Here is a 22,178-nt window from a genome sequence, read left to right as displayed (position 1 = left end):
AAAAAAAAACGACAGTGGTACCCCTTACGTTTTTTTTTTTGGGCGAAAAATTAAGTTTCTCAAATCCTCACAAATTCTGGTAGAGGGCCATGAGACTTAGACCTGAGTGCAAAAATGGAGGCTCTAGCCCCTTCCAGAGCTGAGATATCGAAACTCAAAAATTCGGCCCGAAAAAAAAACGACAGTGGTACCCCTTACGTTTTTTTTTTGGGGCGAAAAAATTAAGTTTCTCCAATCTTCCCAAATTCTGATAGAGGGCCATGAGACTTAGACCTGAGTGCAAAAATGGAGGCTCTAGCCCCTTCCAGAGCTGAGATATCGAAACTCAAAAATTCGGCCCGAAAAAAAAACGACAGTGGTACCCCTTACGTTTTTTTTTTGGGGGGCGAAAAATTAAGTTTCTCCAATCTTCCCAAATTCTGATAGAGGGCCATGAGACTTAGACCTGAGTGAAAAAAATGGAGGCTCTAGCCCCTTCCAGAGCTGAGATATCGAAACTCAAAAATTCGGCCCGAAAAAAAACTACAGTGGTACCCCTTACGTTTTTTTTTTGGGCGAAAAATTAAGTTTCTCCAATCTTCCCAAATTCTGATAGAGGGCCATGAGACTTAGACCTGAGTGCAAAAATGGAGGCTCTAGCCCCTTCCAGAGCTGAGATATCGAAACTCAAAAATTCGGCCCGAAAAAAAAACGACAGTGGTACCCCTTACGTTTTTTTTTTGGGCGAAAAATTAAGTTTCTCCAATCTTCCCAAATTCTGATAGAGGGCCATGAGACTTAGACCTGAGTGCAAAAATGGAGGCTCTAGCCCCTTCCAGAGCTGAGATATCGAAACTCAAAAATTCGGCCCGAAAAAAAAACGACAGTGGTACCCCTTACATTTTTTTTTTGGGGCGAAAAATTAAGTTTCTCCAATCTTCCCAAATTCTGATAGAGGGCCATGAGACTTAGACCTGAGTGCAAAAATGGAGGCTCTAGCCCCTTCCAGAGCTGAGATATCGAAACTCAAAAATTCGGCCCGAAAAAAAAACGACAGTGGTACCCCTTACGTTTTTTTTTTTGGGCGAAAAATTAGGTTTCTCCAATCTTCCCAAATTCTGATAGAGGGCCATGAGACTTAGACCTGAGTGCAAAAATGGAGGCTCTAGCCCCTTCCAGAGCTGAGATATCGAAACTCAAAAATTCGGCCCGAAAAAAAAACGACAGTGGTACCCCTTACGTTTTTTTTTGGGCGAAAAATTAAGTTTCTCCAATCTTCCCAAATTCTGATAGAGGGCCATGAGACTTAGACCTGAGTGCAAAAATGGAGGCTCTAGCCCCTTCCAGAGCTGAGATATCGAAACTCAAAAATTCGGCCCGAAAAAAAAAACGACAGTGGTACCCCTTACGTTTTTTTTTTGGGCGAAAAATTAAGTTTCTCAAATCCTCACAAATTCTGGTAGAGGGCCATGAGACTTAGACCTGAGTGCAAAAATGGAGGCTCTAGCCCCTTCCAGAGCTGAGATATCGAAACTCAAAAATTCGGCCCGAAAAAAAAACGACAGTGGTACCCCTTACGTTTTTTTTTTGGGGCGAAAAATTAAGTTTCTCCAATCTTCCCAAATTCTGATAGAGGGCCATGAGACTTAGACCTGAGTGCAAAAATGGAGGCTCTAGCCCCTTCCAGAGCTGAGATATCGAAACTCAAAAATTCGGCCCGAAAAAAAAACGACAGTGGTACCCCTTACGTTTTTTTTTGGGCGAAAAATTAAGTTTCTCCAATCTTCCCAAATTCTGATAGAGGGCCATGAGACTTAGACCTGAGTGCAAAAATGGAGGCTCTAGCCCCTTCCAGAGCTGAGATATCGAAACTCAAAAATTCGGCCCGAAAAAAAAACGACAGTGGTACCCCTTACGTTTTTTTTTTTGGGCGAAAAATTAAGTTTCTCAAATCCTCACAAATTCTGGTAAAGGGCCATGAGACTTAGACCTGAGTGCAAAAATGGAGGCTCTAGCCCCTTCCAGAGCTGAGATATCGAAACTCAAAAATTCGGCCCGAAAAAAAAACGACAGTGGTACCCCTTACGTTTTTTTTTTTTGGGCGAAAAATTAGGTTTCTCCAATCTTCCCAAATTCTGATAGAGGGCCATGAGACTTAGACCTGAGTGCAAAAATGGAGGCTCTAGCCCCTTCCAGAGCTGAGATATCGAAACTCAAAAATTCGGCCCGAAAAAAAAACGACAGTGGTACCCCTTACGTTTTTTTTTTGGGCGAAAAATTAAGTTTCTCCAATCTTCCCAAATTCTGATAGAGGGCCATGAGACTTAGACCTGAGTGCAAAAATGGAGGCTCTAGCTCCTTCCAGAGCTGAGATATCGAAACTCAAAGATTCGGCCCGAAAAAAAAAAAACGACAGTGGTACCCGTTACGTTTTTTTTTGGGGGCGAAAAATTAAGTTTCTCCAATCTTCCCAAATTCTGATAGAGGGCCATGAGACTTAGACCTGAGTGCAAAAATGGAGACTCTAGCCCCTTCCAGAGCTGAGATATCGAAACTCAAAAATTCGGCCCGAAAAAAAAAACGACAGTGGTACCCCTTACGTTTTTTTTTTGGGCGAAAAATTAGGTTTCTCCAATCTTCCCAAATTCTGATAGAGGGCCATGAGACTTAGACCTGAGTGCAAAAATGGAGGCTCTAGCCCCTTCCAGAGCTGAGATATCGAAACTCAAAAATTCGGCCCGAAAAAAAAAACGACAGTGGTACCCCTTACGTTTTTTTTTTTGGGCGAAAAATTAAGTTTCTCCAATCTTCCCAAATTCTGATAGAGGGCCATGAGACTTAGACCTGAGTGCAAAAATGGAGGCTCTAGCCCCTTCCAGAGCTGAGATATCGAAACTCAAAAATTCGGCCCGAAAAAAAAAACGAAAGTGGTACCCCTTACGTTTTTTTTTTTGGGCGAAAAATTAAGTTTCTCCAATCTTCCCAAATTCTGGTAGAGGGCCATGAGACTTAGACCTGAGTGCAAAAATGGAGGCTCTAGCCCCTTCCAGAGCTGAGATATCGAAACTCAAAAATTCGGCCCGAAAAAAAAACGACAGTGGTACCCCTTACGTTTTTTTTTTGGGGGCGAAAACTTAAGTTTCTCCAATCTTCCCAAATTCTGATAGAGGGCCATGAGACTTAGACCTGAGTGCAAAAATGGAGGCTCTAGCCCCTTCCAGAGCTGAGATATCGAAACTCAAAAATTCGGCCCGAAAAAAAAACGACAGTGGTACCCCTTACGTTTTTTTTTTGGGGGGCGAAAAATTAAGTTTCTCCAATCTTCCCAAATTCTGATAGAGGGCCATGAGACTTAGACCTGAGTGAAAAAATGGAGGCTCTAGCCCCTTCCAGAGCTGAGATATCGAAACTCAAAAATTCAGCCCGAAAAAAAACTACAGTGGTACCCCTTACGTTTTTTTTTTTTGGGCGAAAAATTAAGTTTCTCCAATCTTCCCAAATTCTGATAGAGGGCCATGAGACTTAGACCTGAGTGCAAAAATGGAGGCTCTAGCCCCTTCCAGAGCTGAGATATCGAAACTCAAAAATTCGGCCCGAAAAAAAAAAAAACGACAGTGGTACCCCTTACGGTTTTTTTTTGGGCGAAAAATTAAGTTTCTCCAATCTTCCCAAATTCTGATAGAGGGCCATGAGACTTAGACCTGAGTGCAAAAATGGAGGCTCTAGCCCCTTCCAGAGCTGAGATATCGAAACTCAAAAATTCGGCCCGAAAAAAAAACGACAGTGGTACCCCTTAAATTTTTTTTTTGGGGCGAAAAATTAAGTTTCTCCAATCTTCCCAAATTCTGATAGAGGGCCATGAGACTTAGACCTGAGTGCAAAAATGGAGGCTCTAGCCCCTTCCAGAGCTGAGATATCGAAACTCAAAAATTCGGCCCGAAAAAAAAACGACAGTGGTACCCCTTACGTTTTTTTTTTTTGGGCGAAAAATTAGGTTTCTCCAATCTTCCCAAATTCTGATAGAGGGCCATGAGACTTAGACCTGAGTGCAAAAATGGAGGCTCTAGCCCCTTCCAGAGCTGAGATATCGAAACTCAAAAATTCGGCCTGAAAAAAAAAACGACAGTGGTACCCCTTACGTTTTTTTTTGGGCGAAAAATTAAGTTTCTCCAATCTTCCCAAATTCTGATAGAGGGCCATGAGACTTAGACCTGAGTGCAAAAATGGAGGCTCTAGCCCCTTCCAGAGCTGAGATATCGAAACTCAAAAATTCGGCCCGAAAAAAAAAACGACAATGGTACCCCTTATGTTTTTTTTTTTGGGCGAAAAATTAAGTTTCTCAAATCCTCACAAATTCTGGTAGAGGGCCATGAGACTTAGACCTGAGTGCAAAAATGGAGGCTCTAGCCCCTTCCAGAGCTGAGATATCGAAACTCAAAAATTCGGCCCGAAAAAAAAACGACAGTGGTACCCCTTACGTTTTTTTTTTGGGGCGAAAAAATTAAGTTTCTCCAATCTTCCCAAATTCTGATAGAGGGTCATGAGACTTAGACCTGAGTGCAAAAATGGAGGCTCTAGCCCCTTCCAGAGCTGAGATATCGAAACTCAAAAATTCGGCCCGAAAAAAAAAAACGACAGTGGTACCCCTTACGTTTTTTTTTGGGCGAAAAATTAAGTTTCTCCAATCTTCCCAAATTCTGATAGAGGGCCATGAGACTTAGACCTGAGTGCAAAAATGGAGGCTCTAGCCCCTTCCAGAGCTGAGATATCGAAACTCAAAAATTCGGCCCGAAAAAAAAACGACAGTGGTACCCCTTACGTTTTTTTTTTTTGGGCGAAAAATTAAGTTTCTCAAATCCTCACAAATTCTGGTAAAGGGCCATGAGACTTAGACCTGAGTGCAAAAATGGAGGCTCTAGCCCCTTCCAGAGCTGAGATATCGAAACTCAAAAATTCGGCCCGAAAAAAAAACGACAGTGGTACCCCTTACGTTTTTTTTTTGGGCGAAAAATTAGGTTTCTCCAATCTTCCCAAATTCTGATAGAGGGCCATGAGACTTAGACCTGAGTGCAAAAATGGAGGTTCTAGCCCCTTCCAGAGCTGAGATATCGAAACTCAAAAATTCGGCCCGAAAAAAAAAACGACAGTGCTACCCCTTACGTTTTTTTTTTGGGCGAAAAATTAAGTTTCTCCAATATTCCCAAATTCTGATAGAGGGCCATGAGACTTAGACCTGAGTGCAAAAATGGAGGCTCTAGCCCCTTCCAGAGCTGAGATATCGAAACTCAAAAATTCGGCCCGAAAAAAAAAACGACAGTGGTACCCCTTACGTTTTTTTTTGGGGGGCGAAAAATTAAGTTTCTCCAATCTTCCCAAATTCTGATAGAGGGCCATGAGACTTAGACCTGAGTGAAAAAATGGAGGCTCTAGCCCCTTCCAGAGCTGAGATATCGAAACTTAAAAATTCGGCCCGAAAAAAAAACGACAGTGGTACCCCTTACGTTTTTTTTTTTGGGCGAAAAATTAAGTTTCTCCAATCTTCCCAAATTCTGATAGAGGGCCATGAGACTTAGACCTGAGTGCAAAAATGGAGGCTCTAGCCCCTTCCAGAGCTGAGATATCGAAACTCAAAAATTCGGCCCGAAAAAAAAACGACAGTGGTACCCCTTACGTTTTTTTTTTGGGGGGCGAAAAATTAAGTTTCTCCAATCTTCCCAAATTCTGATAGAGGGCCATGAGACTTAGACCTGAGTGAAAAAATGGAGGCTCTAGCCCCTACCAGAGCTGAGATATCGAAACTCAAAAATTCGGCCCGAAAAAAAACTACAGTGGTACCCCTTACGTTTTTTTTTTTTGGGCGAAAAATTAAGTTTCTCCAATCTTCCCAAATTCTGATAGAGGGCCATGAGACTTAGACCTGAGTGCAAAAATGGAGGCTCTAGCCCCTTCCAGAGCTGAGATATCGAAACTCAAAAATTCGGCCCGAAAAAAAAACGACAGTGGTACCCCTTACGTTTTTTTTTTGGGCAAAAAATTAAGTTTCTCCAATCTTCCCAAATTCTGATAGAGGGCCATGAGACTTAGACCTGAGTGCAAAAATGGAGGCTCTAGCCCCTTCCAGAGCTGAGATATCGAAACTCAAAAATTCGGCCCGAAAAAAAAACGACAGTGGTACCCCTTACATTTTTTTTTTGGGGCGAAAAATTAAGTTTCTCCAATCTTCCCAAATTCTGATAGAGGGCCATGAGACTTAGACCTGAGTGCAAAAATGGAGGCTCTAGCCCCTTCCAGAGCTGAGATATCGAAACTCAAAAATTCGGCCCGAAAAAAAAAACGACAGTGGTACCCCTTACGTTTTTTTTTTTGGGCGAAAAATTAGGTTTCTCCAATCTTCCCAAATTCTGATAGAGGGCCATGAGACTTAGACCTGAGTGCAAAAATGGAGGCTCTAGCCCCTTCCAGAGCTGAGATATCGAAACTCAAAAATTCGGCCCGAAAAAAAAACGACAGTGGTACCCTTACGTTTTTTTTCGGGCGAAAAATTAAGTTTCTCCAATCTTCCCAAATTCTGATAGAGGGCCATGAGACTTAGACCTGAGTGCAAAAATGGAGGCTCTAGCCCCTTCCAGAGCTGAGATATCGAAACTCAAAAATTCGGCCCGAAAAAAAAACGACAATGGTACCCCTTACGTTTTTTTTTTTTGGGCGAAAAATTAAGTTTCTCAAATCCTCACAAATTCTGGTAGAGGGCCATGAGACTTAGACCTGAGTGCAAAAATGGAGGCTCTAGACCCTTCCAGAGCTGAGATATCGAAACTCAAAAATTCGGCCCGAAAAAAAAACGACAGTGGTACCCCTTACGTTTTTTTTTTGGGGCGAAAAAATTAAGTTTCTCCAATCTTCCCAAATTCTGATAGAGGGCCATGAGACTTAGACCTGAGTGCAAAAATGGAGGCTCTAGCCCCTTCCAGAGCTGAGATATCGAAACTCAAAAATTCGGCCCGAAAAAAAAACGACAGTGGTACCCCTTACGTTTTTTTTTGGGGGGCGAAAAATTAAGTTTCTCCAATCTTCCCAAATTCTGATAGAGGGCCATGAGACTTAGACCTGAGTGAAAAAATTGAGGCTCTAGCCTCTTCCAGAGCTGAGATATCGAAACTCAAAAATTCGGCCCGAAAAAAAACGACAGTGGTACCCCTTACGTTTTTTTTTTTTGGGCGAAAAATTAAGTTTCTCCAATCTTCCCAAATTCTGATAGAGGGCCATGAGACTTAGACCTGAGTGCAAAAATGGAGGCTCTAGCCCCTTCCAGAGCTGAGATATCGAAACTCAAAAATTCGGCCCGAAAAAAAAACGACAGTGGTACCCCTTACGTTTTTTTTTGGGGGGGCGAAAAATTAAGTTTCTCCAATCTTCCCAAATTCTGATAGAGAGCCATGAGACTTAGACCTGAGTAAAAAAATGGAGGCTCTAGCCCCTTCCAGAGCTGAGATATCGAAACTCAAAAATTCGGCCCGAAAAAAAACGACAGTGGTACCCCTTACGTTTTTTTTTTTGGGCGAAAAATTAAGTTTCTCCAATCTTCCCAAATTCTGATAGAGGGCCATGAGACTTAGACCTGAGTGCAAAAATGGAGGCTCTAGCCCCTTCCAGAGCTGAGATATAGAAACTCAAAAATTCGGCCCGAAAAAAAAAACGACAGTGGTACCCCTTACGTTTTTTTTTGGGGGCGAAAAATTAAGTTTCTCCAATCTTCCCAAATTCTGATAGAGGGCCATGAGACTTAGACCTGAGTGCAAAAATGGAGGCTCTAGCCCCTTCCAGAGCTGAGATATCGAAACTCAAAAATTCGTCCCGAAAAAAAAACGACAGTGGTACCCCTTACGTTTTTTTTTTTTGGGCGAAAAATTAGGTTTCTCCAATCTTCCCAAATTCTGATAGAGGGCCATGAGACTTAGACCTGAGTGCAAAAATGGAGGCTCTAGCCCCTTCCAGAGCTGAGATATCGAAACTCAAAAATTCGGCCCGAAAAAAAAACGACAGTGGTACCCCTTACGTTTTTTTTTTGGGCGAAAAATTAAGTTTCTCCAATCTTCCCAAATTCTGATAGAGGGCCATGAGACTTAGACCTGAGTGCAAAAATGGAGGCTCTAGCCCCTTCCAGAGCTGAGATATCGAAACTCAAAAATTCGGCCCGAAAAAAAAAACGACAGTGGTACCATTTACGTTTTTTTTTTGGGCGAAAAATTAAGTTTCTCCAATCTTCCCAAATTCTGATAGAGGGCCATGAGACTTAGACCTGAGTGCAAAAATGGAGGCTCTAGCCCCTTCCAGAGCTGAGATATCGAAACTCAAAAATTCGGCCCGAAAAAAAAAACGACAGTGGTACCCCTTACGTTTTTTTTTTTGGGCGAAAAATTAGGTTTCTCCAATCTTCCCAAATTCTGATAGAGGGCCATGAGACTTAGACCTGAGTGCAAAAATGGAGGCTCTAGCCCCTTCCAGAGCTGAGATATCGAAACTCAAAAATTCGGCCCGAAAAAAAAACGACAGTGGTACCCCTTACGTTTTTTTTTTTTGGGCGAAAAATTAAGTTTCTCCAATCTTCCCAAATTCTGATAGAGGGCCATGAGACTTAGACCTGAGTGCAAAAATGGAGGCTCTAGTCCCTTCCAGAGCTGAGATATCGAAACTCAAAAATTCGGCCCGAAAAAAAAACGACAGTGGTACCCCTTACGTTTTTTTTTTGGGCGAAAAATTAAGTTTCTCCAATCTTCCCAAATTCTGGTAGAGGGCCATGAGACTTAGACCTGAGTGCAAAAATGGAGGCTCTAGCCCCTTCCAGAGCTGAGATATCGAAACTCAAAAATTCGGCCCGAAAAAAAAACGACAGTGGTACTCCTTACGTTTTTTTTTTTTGGGGCGAAAACTTAAGTTTCTCCAATCTTCCCAAATTCTGATAGAGGGCCATGAGACTTAGACCAGAGTGCAAAAATGGAGGCTCTAGCCCCTTCCAGAGCTGAGATATCGAAACTCAAAAATTCGGCCCGAAAAAAAACGACAGTGGTACCCCTTACGTTTTTTTTTTTGGGCGAAAAATTAAGTTTCTCCAATCTTCCCAAATTCTGATAGAGGGCCATGAGACTTAGACCTGAGTGCAAAAATGGAGGCTCTAGCCCCTTCCAGAGCTGAGATATCGAAACTCAAAAATTCGGCCCGAAAAAAAAAACGACAGTGGTACCCCTTACGTTTTTTTTTTGGGGGGGCGAAAAATTAAGTTTCTCGAATCTTCCCAAATTCTGATAGAGGGCCATGAGACTTAGACCTGAGTGAAAAAATGGAGGCTCTAGCCCCTTCCAGAGCTGAGATATCGAAACTCAAAAATTCGGCCCGAAAAAAAACTACAGTGGTACCCCTTACGTTTTTTTTTTGGGCGAAAAATTAAGTTTCTCCAATCTTCCCAAATTCTGATAGAGGGCCATGAGACTTAGAACTGAGTGCAAAAATGGAGGCTCTAGCCCCTTCCAGAGCTGAGATATCGAAACTCAAAAATTCGGCCCGAAAAAAAAACGACAGTGGTACCCCTTACGTTTTTTTTTTGGGCGAAAAATTAAGTTTCTCCAATCTTCCCAAATTCTGATAGAGGGCCATGAGACTTAGACCTGAGTGCAAAAATGGAGGCTCTAGCCCCTTCCAGAGCTGAGATATCGAAACTCAAAAATTCGGCCCGAAAAAAAAACGACAGTGGTACCCCTTACATTTTTTTTTTGGGGCGAAAAATTAAGTTTCTCCAATCTTCCCAAATTCTGATAGAGGGCCATGAGACTTAGACCTGAGTGCAAAAATGGAGGCTCTAGCCCCTTCCAGAGCTGAGATATCGAAACTCAAAAATTCGGCCCGAAAAAAAAACGACAGTGGTACCCCTTACGTTTTTTTTTTTGGGCGAAAAATTAGGTTTCTCCAATCTTCCCAAATTCTGATAGAGGGCCATGAGACTTAGACCTGAGTGCAAAAATGGAGGCTCTAGCCCCTTCCAGAGCTGAGATATCGAAACTCAAAAATTCGGCCCGAAAAAAAAACGACAGTGGTACCCCTTACGTTTTTTTTTGGGCGAAAAATTAAGTTTCTCCAATCTTCCCAAATTCTGATAGAGGGCCATGAGACTTAGACCTGAGTGCAAAAATGGAGGCTCTAGCCCCTTCCAGAGCTGAGATATCGAAACTCAAAAATTCGGCCCGAAAAAAAAAACGACAGTGGTACCCCTTACGTTTTTTTTTTTGGGCGAAAAATTAAGTTTCTCAAATCCTCACAAATTCTGGTAGAGGGCCATGAGACTTAGACCTGAGTGCAAAAATGGAGGCTCTAGCCCCTTCCAGAGCTGAGATATCGAAACTCAAAAATTCGGCCCGAAAAAAAAACGACAGTGGTACCCCTTACGTTTTTTTTTATGGGGCGAAAAAATTAAGCTTCTCCAATCTTCCCAAATTCTGATAGAGGGCCATGAGACTTAGACCTGAGTGCAAAAATGGAGGCTCTAGCCCCTTCCAGAGCTGAGATATCGAAACTCAAAAATTCGGCCCGAAAAAAAAACGACAGTGGTACCCCTTACGTTTTTTTTTGGGCGAAAAATTAAGTTTCTCCAATCTTCCCAAATTCTGATAGAGGGCCATGAGACTTAGACCTGAGTGCAAAAATGGAGGCTCTAGCCCCTTCCAGAGCTGAGATATCGAAACTCAAAAATTCGGCCCGAAAAAAAACGACAGTGGTACCCCTTACGTTTTTTTTTTTGGGCGAAAAATTAGGTTTCTCCAATCTTCCCAAATTCTGATAGAGGGCCATGAGACTTAGACCAAATGGAGGCTCTAGCCCCTTCCAGAGCTGAGATATCGAAACTCAAAAATTCGGCCCGAAAAAAAAACGACAGTGGTACCCCTTACGTTTTTTTTTTTTGGGCGAAAAATTAAGTTTCTCCAATCTTCCCAAATTCTGATAGAGGGCCATGAGACTTAGACCTGAGTGCAAAAATGGAGGCTCTAGCCCCTTCCAGAGCTGAGATATCGAAACTCAAAAATTCGGCCCGAAAAAAAAAACGACAGTGGTACCCCTTACGTTTTTTTTTTTGGGCGAAAAATTAAGTTTCTCAAATCCTCACAAATTCTGGTAGAGGGCCATGAGACTTAGACCTGAGTGCAAAAATGGAGGCTCTAGCCCCTTCCAGAGCTGAGATATCGAAACTCAAAAATTCGGCCCGAAAAAAAAACGACAGTGGTACCCCTTACGTTTTTTTTTTGGGGCGAAAAAATTAAGTTTCTCCAATCTTCCCAAATTCTGATAGAGGGCCATGAGACTTAGACCTGAGTGCAAAAATGGAGGCTCTAGCCCCTTCCAGAGCTGAGATATCGAAACTCAAAAATTCGGCCCGAAAAAAAAACGACAGTGGTACCCCTTACGTTTTTTTTTTGGGGGGCGAAAAATTAAGTTTCTCCAATCTTCCCAAATTCTGATAGAGGGCCATGAGACTTAGACCTGAGTGAAAAAATGGAGGCTCTAGCCCCTTCCAGAGCTGAGATATCGAAACTCAAAAATTCGGCCCGAAAAAAAACTACAGTGGTACCCCTTACGTTTTTTTTTTGGGCGAAAAATTAAGTTTCTCCAATCTTCCCAAATTCTGATAGAGGGCCATGAGACTTAGACCTGAGTGCAAAAATGGAGGCTCTAGCCCCTTCCAGAGCTGAGATATCGAAACTCAAAAATTCGGCCCGAAAAAAAAACGACAGTGGTACCCCTTACGTTTTTTTTTTGGGCGAAAAATTAAGTTTCTCCAATCTTCCCAAATTCTGATAGAGGGCCATGAGACTTAGACCTGAGTGCAAAAATGGAGGCTCTAGCCCCTTCCAGAGCTGAGATATCGAAACTCAAAAATTCGGCCCGAAAAAAAAACGACAGTGGTACCCCTTACATTTTTTTTTTGGGGCGAAAAATTAAGTTTCTCCAATCTTCCCAAATTCTGATAGAGGGCCATGAGACTTAGACCTGAGTGCAAAAATGGAGGCTCTAGCCCCTTCCAGAGCTGAGATATCGAAACTCAAAAATTCGGCCCGAAAAAAAAACGACAGTGGTACCCCTTACGTTTTTTTTTTTGGGCGAAAAATTAGGTTTCTCCAATCTTCCCAAATTCTGATAGAGGGCCATGAGACTTAGACCTGAGTGCAAAAATGGAGGCTCTAGCCCCTTCCAGAGCTGAGATATCGAAACTCAAAAATTCGGCCAGAAAAAAAAACGACAGTGGTACCCCTTACGTTTTTTTTTGGGCGAAAAATTAAGTTTCTCCAATCTTCCCAAATTCTGATAGAGGGCCATGAGACTTAGACCTGAGTGCAAAAATGGAGGCTCTAGCCCCTTCCAGAGCTGAGATATCGAAACTCAAAAATTCGGCCCGAAAAAAAAAACGACAGTGGTACCCCTTACGTTTTTTTTTTGGGCGAAAAATTAAGTTTCTCAAATCCTCACAAATTCTGGTAGAGGGCCATGAGACTTAGACCTGAGTGCAAAAATGGAGGCTCTAGCCCCTTCCAGAGCTGAGATATCGAAACTCAAAAATTCGGCCCGAAAAAAAAACGACAGTGGTACCCCTTACGTTTTTTTTTTGGGGCGAAAAATTAAGTTTCTCCAATCTTCCCAAATTCTGATAGAGGGCCATGAGACTTAGACCTGAGTGCAAAAATGGAGGCTCTAGCCCCTTCCAGAGCTGAGATATCGAAACTCAAAAATTCGGCCCGAAAAAAAAACGACAGTGGTACCCCTTACGTTTTTTTTTGGGCGAAAAATTAAGTTTCTCCAATCTTCCCAAATTCTGATAGAGGGCCATGAGACTTAGACCTGAGTGCAAAAATGGAGGCTCTAGCCCCTTCCAGAGCTGAGATATCGAAACTCAAAAATTCGGCCCGAAAAAAAAACGACAGTGGTACCCCTTACGTTTTTTTTTTTGGGCGAAAAATTAAGTTTCTCAAATCCTCACAAATTCTGGTAAAGGGCCATGAGACTTAGACCTGAGTGCAAAAATGGAGGCTCTAGCCCCTTCCAGAGCTGAGATATCGAAACTCAAAAATTCGGCCCGAAAAAAAAACGACAGTGGTACCCCTTACGTTTTTTTTTTTTGGGCGAAAAATTAGGTTTCTCCAATCTTCCCAAATTCTGATAGAGGGCCATGAGACTTAAACCTGAGTGCAAAAATGGAGGCTCTAGCCCCTTCCAGAGCTGAGATATCGAAACTCAAAAATTCGGCCCGAAAAAAAAACGACAGTGGTACCCCTTACGTTTTTTTTTTGGGCGAAAAATTAAGTTTCTCCAATCTTCCCAAATTCTGATAGAGGGCCATGAGACTTAGACCTGAGTGCAAAAATGGAGGCTCTAGCTCCTTCCAGAGCTGAGATATCGAAACTCAAAAATTCGGCCCGAAAAAAAAAAACGACAGTGGTACCCGTTACGTTTTTTTTTGGGGGCGAAAAATTAAGTTTCTCCAATCTTCCCAAATTCTGATAGAGGGCCATGAGACTTAGACCTGAGTGCAAAAATGGAGACTCTAGCCCCTTCCAGAGCTGAGATATCGAAACTCAAAAATTCGGCCCGAAAAAAAAAACGACAGTGGTACCCCTTACGTTTTTTTTTTGGGCGAAAAATTAGGTTTCTCCAATCTTCCCAAATTCTGATAGAGGGCCATGAGACTTAGACCTGAGTGCAAAAATGGAGGCTCTAGCCCCTTCCAGAGCTGAGATATCGAAACTCAAAAATTCGGCCCGAAAAAAAAAACGACAGTGGTACCCCTTACGTTTTTTTTTTTGGGCGAAAAATTAAGTTTCTCCAATCTTCCCAAATTCTGGTAGAGGGCCATGAGACTTAGACCTGAGTGCAAAAATGGAGGCTCTAGCCCCTTCCAGAGCTGAGATATCGAAACTCAAAAATTCGGCCCGAAAAAAAAACGACAGTGGTACCCCTTACGTTTTTTTTTTTGGGGCGAAAACTTAAGTTTCTCCAATCTTCCCAAATTCTGATAGAGGGCCATGAGACTTAGACCTGAGTGCAAAAATGGAGGCTCTAGCCCCTTCCAGAGCTGAGATATCGAAACTCAAAAATTCGGCCCGAAAAAAAAACGACAGTGGTACCCCTTACGGTTTTTTTTTGGGGGGCGAAAAATTAAGTTTCTCCAATCTTCCCAAATTCTGATAGAGGGCCATGAGACTTAGACCTGAGTGAAAAAATGGAGGCTCTAGCCCCTTCCAGAGCTGAGATATCGAAACTCAAAAATTCAGCCCGAAAAAAAACTACAGTGGTACCCCTTACGTTTTTTTTTTTTGGGCGAAAAATTAAGTTTCTCCAATCTTCCCAAATTCTGATAGAGGGCCATGAGACTTAGACCTGAGTGCAAAAATGGAGGCTCTAGCCCCTTCCAGAGCTGAGATATCGAAACTCAAAAATTCGGCCCGAAAAAAAAAAAACGACAGTGGTACCCCTTACGGTTTTTTTTTGGGCGAAAAATTAAGTTTCTCCAATCTTCCCAAATTCTGATAGAGGGCCATGAGACTTAGACCTGAGTGCAAAAATGGAGGCTCTAGCCCCTTCCAGAGCTGAGATATCGAAACTCAAAAATTCGGCCCGAAAAAAAAACGACAGTGGTACCCCTTAAATTTTTTTTTTGGGGCGAAAAATTAAGTTTCTCCAATCTTCCCAAATTCTGATAGAGGGCCATGAGACTTAGACCTGAGTGCAAAAATGGAGGCTCTAGCCCCTTCCAGAGCTGAGATATCGAAACTCAAAAATTCGGCCCGAAAAAAAAACGACAGTGGTACCCCTTACGTTTTTTTTTTTTGGGCGAAAAATTAGGTTTCTCCAATCTTCCCAAATTCTGATAGAGGGCCATGAGACTTAGACCTGAGTGCAAAAATGGAGGCTCTAGCCCCTTCCAGAGCTGAGATATCGAAACTCAAAAATTCGGCCCGAAAAAAAAAACGACAGTGGTACCCCTTACGTTTTTTTTTGGGCGAAAAATTAAGTTTCTCCAATCTTCCCAAATTCTGATAGAGGGCCATGAGACTTAGACCTGAGTGCAAAAATGGAGGCTCTAGCCCCTTCCAGAGCTGAGATATCGAAACTCAAAAATTCGGCCCGAAAAAAAAAACGACAGTGGTACCCCTTACGTTTTTTTTTTGGGGCGAAAAAATTAAGTTTCTCCAATCTTCCCAAATTCTGATAGAGGGTCATGAGACTTAGACCTGAGTGCAAAAATGGAGGCTCTAGCCCCTTCCAGAGCTGAGATATCGAAACTCAAAAATTCGGCCCGAAAAAAAAAACGACAGTGGTACCCCTTACGTTTTTTTTTGGGCGAAAAATTAAGTTTCTCCAATCTTCCCAAATTCTGATAGAGGGCCATGAGACTTAGACCTGAGTGCAAAAATGGAGGCTCTAGCCCCTTCCAGAGCTGAGATATCGAAACTCAAAAATTCGGCCCGAAAAAAAAACGACAGTGGTACCCCTTACGTTTTTTTTTTTTGGGCGAAAAATTAAGTTTCTCAAATCCTCACAAATTCTGGTAAAGGGCCATGAGACTTAGACCTGAGTGCAAAAATGGAGGCTCTAGCCCCTTCCAGAGCTGAGATATCGAAACTCAAAAATTCGGCCCGAAAAAAAAACGACAGTGGTACCCCTTACGTTTTTTTTTTGGGCGAAAAATTAGGTTTCTCCAATCTTCCCAAATTCTGATAGAGGGCCATGAGACTTAGACCTGAGTGCAAAAATGGAGGCTCTAGCCCCTTCCAGAGCTGAGATATCGAAACTCAAAAATTCGGCCCGAAAAAAAAAACGACAGTGGTACCCCTTACGTTTTTTTTTTGGGCGAAAAATTAAGTTTCTCCAATCTTCCCAAATTCTGATAGAGGGCCATGAGACTTAGACCTGAGTGCAAAAATGGAGGCTCTAGCCCCTTCCAGAGCTGAGATATCGAAACTCAAAAATTCGGCCCGAAAAAAAAAACGACAGTGGTACCCCTTACGTTTTTTTTTTTGGGCGAAAAATTAAGTTTCTCAAATCCTCACAAATTCTGGTAGAGGGCCATGAGACTTAGACCTGAGTGCAAAAATGGAGGCTCTAGCCCCTTCCCGAGCTGAGATATCGAAACTCAAAAATTCGGCCCGAAAAAAAAACGACAGTGGTACCCCTTACGTTTTTTTTTGGGCGAAAAATTTAGTTTCTCCAATCTTCCCAAATTCTGATAGAGGGCCATGAGACTTAGACCTGAGTGAAAAAATGGAGGCTCTAGCCCCTTCCAGAGCTGAGATATCGAAACTCAAAAATTCGGCCCGAAAAAAAAACGACAGTGGTACCCCTTACGTTTTTTTTTTGGGCGAAAAATTAAGTTTCTCCAATCTTCCCAAATTCTGATAGAGGGCCATGAGACTTAGACCTGAGTGCAAAAATGGAGGCTCTAGCCCCTTCCAGAGCTGAGATATCGAAACTCAAAAATTCGGCCCGAAAAAAAAAACGACAGTGGTACCCCTTACGTTTTTTTTGGGGGGGGCGAAAAATTAAGTTTCTCCAATCTTCCCAAATTCTGATAGAGGGCCATGAGACTTAGACCTGAGTGAAAAAATGGAGGCTCTAGCCCCTTCCAGAGCTGAGATATCGAAACTCAAAGATTCGGCCCGAAAAAAAACTACAGTGGTACCCCTTACGTTTTTTTTTTTTGGGCGAAAAATTAAGTTTCTCCAATCTTCCCAAATTCTGATAGAGGGCCATGAGACTTAGACCTGAGTGCAAAAATGGAGGCTCTAGCCCCTTCCAGAGCTGAGATATCGAAACTCAAAAATTCGGCCCGAAAAAAAAACGACAGTGGTACCCCTTACGTTTTTTTTTTGGGCGAAAAATTAGGTTTCTCCAATCTTCCCAAATTCTGATAGAGGGCCATGAGACTTAGACCTGAGTGCAAAAATGGAGGCTCTAGCCCCTTCCAGAGCTGAGATATCGAAACTCAAAAATTCGGCCCGAAAAAAAAAACGACAGTGGTACCCCTTACGTTTTTTTTTTGGGCGAAAAATTAAGTTTCTCCAATCTTCCCAAATTCTGATAGAGGGCCATGAGACTTAGACCTGAGTGCAAAAATGGAGGCTCTAGCCCCTTCCAGAGCTGAGATATCGAAACTCAAAAATTCGGCCCGAAAAAAAAACGACAGTGGTACCCCTTACGTTTTTTTTTTTGGGCGAAAAATTAAGTTTCTCAAATCCTCACAAATTCTGGTAGAGGGCCATGAGACTTAGACCTGAGTGCAAAAATGGAGGCTCTAGCCCCTTCCCGAGCTGAGATATCGAAACTCAAAAATTCGGCCCGAAAAAAAAACGACAGTGGTACCCCTTACGTTTTTTTTTGGGCGAAAAATTTAGTTTCTCCAATCTTCCCAAATTCTGATAGAGGGCCATGAGACTTAGACCTGAGTGCAAAAATGGAGGCTCTAGCCCCTTCCAGAGCTGAGATATCGAAACTCAAAAATTCGGCCCGAAAAAAAAAACGACAGTGGTACCCCTTACGTTTTTTTTTTGGGCGAAAAATTAAGTTTCTCCAATCTTCCCAAATTCTGATAGAGGGCCATGAGACTTAGACCTGAGTGCAAAAATGGAGGCTCTAGCCCCTTCCAGAGCTGAGATATCGAAACTCAAAAATTCGGCCCGAAAAAAAAACGACAGTGGTACCCCTTACGTTTTTTTTTTTGGGCGAAAAATTAAGTTTCTCAAATCCTCACAAATTCTGGTAGAGGGCCATGAGACTTAGACCTGAGTGCAAAAATGGAGGCTCTAGCCCCTTCCCGAGCTGAGATATCGAAACTCAAAAATTCGGCCCGAAAAAAAAACGACAGTGGTACCCCTTACGTTTTTTTTTGGGCGAAAAATTTAGTTTCTCCAATCTTCCCAAATTCTGATAGAGGGCCATGAGACTTAGACCTGAGTGCAAAAATGGAGGCTCTAGCCCCTTCCAGAGCTGAGATATCGAAACTCAAAAATTCGGCCCGAAAAAAAAAACGACAGTGGTACCCCTTACGTTTTTTTTTTTGGGCGAAAAATTAAGTTTCTCCAATCTTCCCAAATTCTGATAGAGGGCCATGAGACTTAGACCTGAGTGCAAAAATGGAGGCTCTAGCCCCTTCCAGAGCTGAGATATCGAAACTCAAAAATTCGGCCCGAAAAAAAAACGACAGTGGTACCCCTTACGTTTTTTTTTTTTTGGGCGAAAAATTAAGTTTCTCCAATCTTCCCAAATTCTGATAGAGGGCCATGAGACTTAGACCTGAGTGCAAAAATGGAGGCTCTAGCCCCTTCCAGAGCTGAGATATCGAAACTCAAAAATTCGGCCCGAAAAAAAAACGACAGTGGTACCCCTTACGTTTTTTTTTTTTGGGCGAAAAATTAAGTTTCTCAAATCCTCACAAATTCTGGTAAAGGGCCATGAGACTTAGACCTGAGTGCAAAAATGGAGGCTCTAGCCCCTTCCAGAGCTGAGATATCGAAACTCAAAAATTCGGCCCGAAAAAAAAACGACAGTGGTACCCCTTACGTTTTTTTTTTGGGCGAAAAATTAGGTTTCTCCAATCTTCCCAAATTCTGATAGAGGGCCATGAGACTTAGACCTGAGTGCAAAAATGGAGGCTCTAGCCCCTTCCAGAGCTGAGATATCGAAACTCAAAAATTCGGCCCGAAAAAAAAAACGACAGTGGTACCCCTTACGTTTTTTTTTTGGGCGAAAAATTAAGTTTCTCCAATCTTCCCAAATTCTGATAGAGGGCCATGAGACTTAGACCTGAGTGCAAAAATGGAGGCTCTAGCCCCTTCCAGAGCTGAGATATCGAAACTCAAAAATTCGGCCCGAAAAAAAAACGACAGTGGTACCCCTTACGTTTTTTTTTTTGGGCGAAAAATTAAGTTTCTCAAATCCTCACAAATTCTGGTAGAGGGCCATGAGACTTAGACCTGAGTGCAAAAATGGAGGCTCTAGCCCCTTCCCGAGCTGAGATATCGAAACTCAAAAATTCGGCCCGAAAAAAAAACGACAGTGGTACCCCTTACGTTTTTTTTTGGGCGAAAAATTTAGTTTCTCCAATCTTCCCAAATTCTGATAGAGGGCCATGAGACTTAGACCTGAGTGAAAAAATGGAGGCTCTAGCCCCTTCCAGAGCTGAGATATCGAAACTCAAAAATTCGGCCCGAAAAAAAAACGACAGTGGTACCCCTTACGTTTTTTTTTTTGGGCGAAAAATTAAGTTTCTCCAATCTTCCCAAATTCTGATAGAGGGCCATGAGACTTAGACCTGAGTGCAAAAATGGAGGCTCTAGCCCCTTCCAGAGCTGAGATATCGAAACTCAAAAATTCGGCCCGAAAAAAAAAACGACAGTGGTACCCCTTACGTTTTTTTTGGGGGGGGCGAAAAATTAAGTTTCTCCAATCTTCCCAAATTCTGATAGAGGGCCATGAGACTTAGACCTGAGTGAAAAAATGGAGGCTCTAGCCCCTTCCAGAGCTGAGATATCGAAACTCAAAGATTCGGCCCGAAAAAAAACTACAGTGGTACCCCTTACGTTTTTTTTTTTTGGGCGAAAAATTAAGTTTCTCCAATCTTCCCAAATTCTGATAGAGGGCCATGAGACTTAGACCTGAGTGCAAAAATGGAGGCTCTAGCCCCTTCCAGAGCTGAGATATCGAAACTCAAAAATTCGGCCCGAAAAAAAAACGACAGTGGTACCCCTTACGTTTTTTTTTTGGGCGAAAAATTAGGTTTCTCCAATCTTCCCAAATTCTGATAGAGGGCCATGAGACTTAGACCTGAGTGCAAAAATGGAGGCTCTAGCCCCTTCCAGAGCTGAGATATCGAAACTCAAAAATTCGGCCCGAAAAAAAAAACGACAGTGGTACCCCTTACGTTTTTTTTTTGGGCGAAAAATTAAGTTTCTCCAATCTTCCCAAATTCTGATAGAGGGCCATGAGACTTAGACCTGAGTGCAAAAATGGAGGCTCTAGCCCCTTCCAGAGCTGAGATATCGAAACTCAAAAATTCGGCCCGAAAAAAAAACGACAGTGGTACCCCTTACGTTTTTTTTTTTGGGCGAAAAATTAAGTTTCTCAAATCCTCACAAATTCTGGTAGAGGGCCATGAGACTTAGACCTGAGTGCAAAAATGGAGGCTCTAGCCCCTTCCCGAGCTGAGATATCGAAACTCAAAAATTCGGCCCGAAAAAAAAACGACAGTGGTACCCCTTACGTTTTTTTTTGGGCGAAAAATTTAGTTTCTCCAATCTTCCCAAATTCTGATAGAGGGCCATGAGACTTAGACCTGAGTGCAAAAATGGAGGCTCTAGCCCCTTCCAGAGCTGAGATATCGAAACTCAAAAATTCGGCCCGAAAAAAAAAACGACAGTGGTACCCCTTACGTTTTTTTTGGGGGGGGCGAAAAATTAAGTTTCTCCAATCTTCCCAAATTCTGATAGAGGGCCATGAGACTTAGACCTGAGTGAAAAAATGGAGGCTCTAGCCCCTTCCAGAGCTGAGATATCGAAACTCAAAGATTCGGCCCGAAAAAAAACTACAGTGGTACCCCTTACGTTTTTTTTTTTTGGGCGAAAAATTAAGTTTCTCCAATCTTCCCAAATTCTGATAGAGGGCCATGAGACTTAGACCTGAGTGCAAAAATGGAGGCTCTAGCCCCTTCCAGAGCTGAGATATCGAAACTCAAAAATTCGGCCCGAAAAAAAAACGACAGTGGTACCCCTTACGTTTTTTTTTTGGGCGAAAAATTAGGTTTCTCCAATCTTCCCAAATTCTGATAGAGGGCCATGAGACTTAGACCTGAGTGCAAAAATGGAGGCTCTAGCCCCTTCCAGAGCTGAGATATCGAAACTCAAAAATTCGGCCCGAAAAAAAAAACGACAGTGGTACCCCTTACGTTTTTTTTTTGGGCGAAAAATTAAGTTTCTCCAATCTTCCCAAATTCTGATAGAGGGCCATGAGACTTAGACCTGAGTGCAAAAATGGAGGCTCTAGCCCCTTCCAGAGCTGAGATATCGAAACTCAAAAATTCGGCCCGAAAAAAAAACGACAGTGGTACCCCTTACGTTTTTTTTTTTGGGCGAAAAATTAAGTTTCTCAAATCCTCACAAATTCTGGTAGAGGGCCATGAGACTTAGACCTGAGTGCAAAAATGGAGGCTCTAGCCCCTTCCCGAGCTGAGATATCGAAACTCAAAAATTCGGCCCGAAAAAAAAACGACAGTGGTACCCCTTACGTTTTTTTTTGGGCGAAAAATTTAGTTTCTCCAATCTTCCCAAATTCTGATAGAGGGCCATGAGACTTAGACCTGAGTGCAAAAATGGAGGCTCTAGCCCCTTCCAGAGCTGAGATATCGAAACTCAAAAATTCGGCCCGAAAAAAAAAACGACAGTGGTACCCCTTACGTTTTTTTTTTGGGCGAAAAATTAAGTTTCTCCAATCTTCCCAAATTCTGATAGAGGGCCATGAGACTTAGACCTGAGTGCAAAAATGGAGGCTCTAGCCCCTTCCAGAGCTGAGATATCGAAACTCAAAAATTCGGCCCGAAAAAAAAACGACAGTGGTACCCCTTACGTTTTTTTTTTTGGGCGAAAAATTAAGTTTCTCAAATCCTCACAAATTCTGGTAGAGGGCCATGAGACTTAGACCTGAGTGCAAAAATGGAGGCTCTAGCCCCTTCCCGAGCTGAGATATCGAAACTCAAAAATTCGGCCCGAAAAAAAAACGACAGTGGTACCCCTTACGTTTTTTTTTTGGGCGAAAAATTTAGTTTCTCCAATCTTCCCAAATTCTGATAGAGGGCCATGAGACTTAGACCTGAGTGCAAAAATGGAGGCTCTAGCCCCTTCCAGAGCTGAGATATCGAAACTCAAAAATTCGGCCCGAAAAAAAAAACGACAGTGGTACCCCTTACGTTTTTTTTTTTGGGCGAAAAATTAAGTTTCTCCAATCTTCCCAAATTCTGATAGAGGGCCATGAGACTTAGACCTGAGTGCAAAAATGGAGGCTCTAGCCCCTTCCAGAGCTGAGATATCGAAACTCAAAAATTCGGCCCGAAAAAAAAACGACAGTGGTACCCCTTACGTTTTTTTTTTTGGGCGAAAAATTAAGTTTCTCCAATC

The sequence above is a fragment of the Pimephales promelas genome, chromosome 20 (genome assembly GCF_988280905.1).
Source record: "Pimephales promelas chromosome 20, fPimPro1.hap1.1, whole genome shotgun sequence".
Classification (NCBI taxonomy): Eukaryota; Metazoa; Chordata; class Actinopteri; order Cypriniformes; family Leuciscidae; genus Pimephales; species Pimephales promelas.
The sequence above is the reverse complement of the archived record's forward strand: the minus strand, read 5'-3'. Positions refer to the sequence as shown.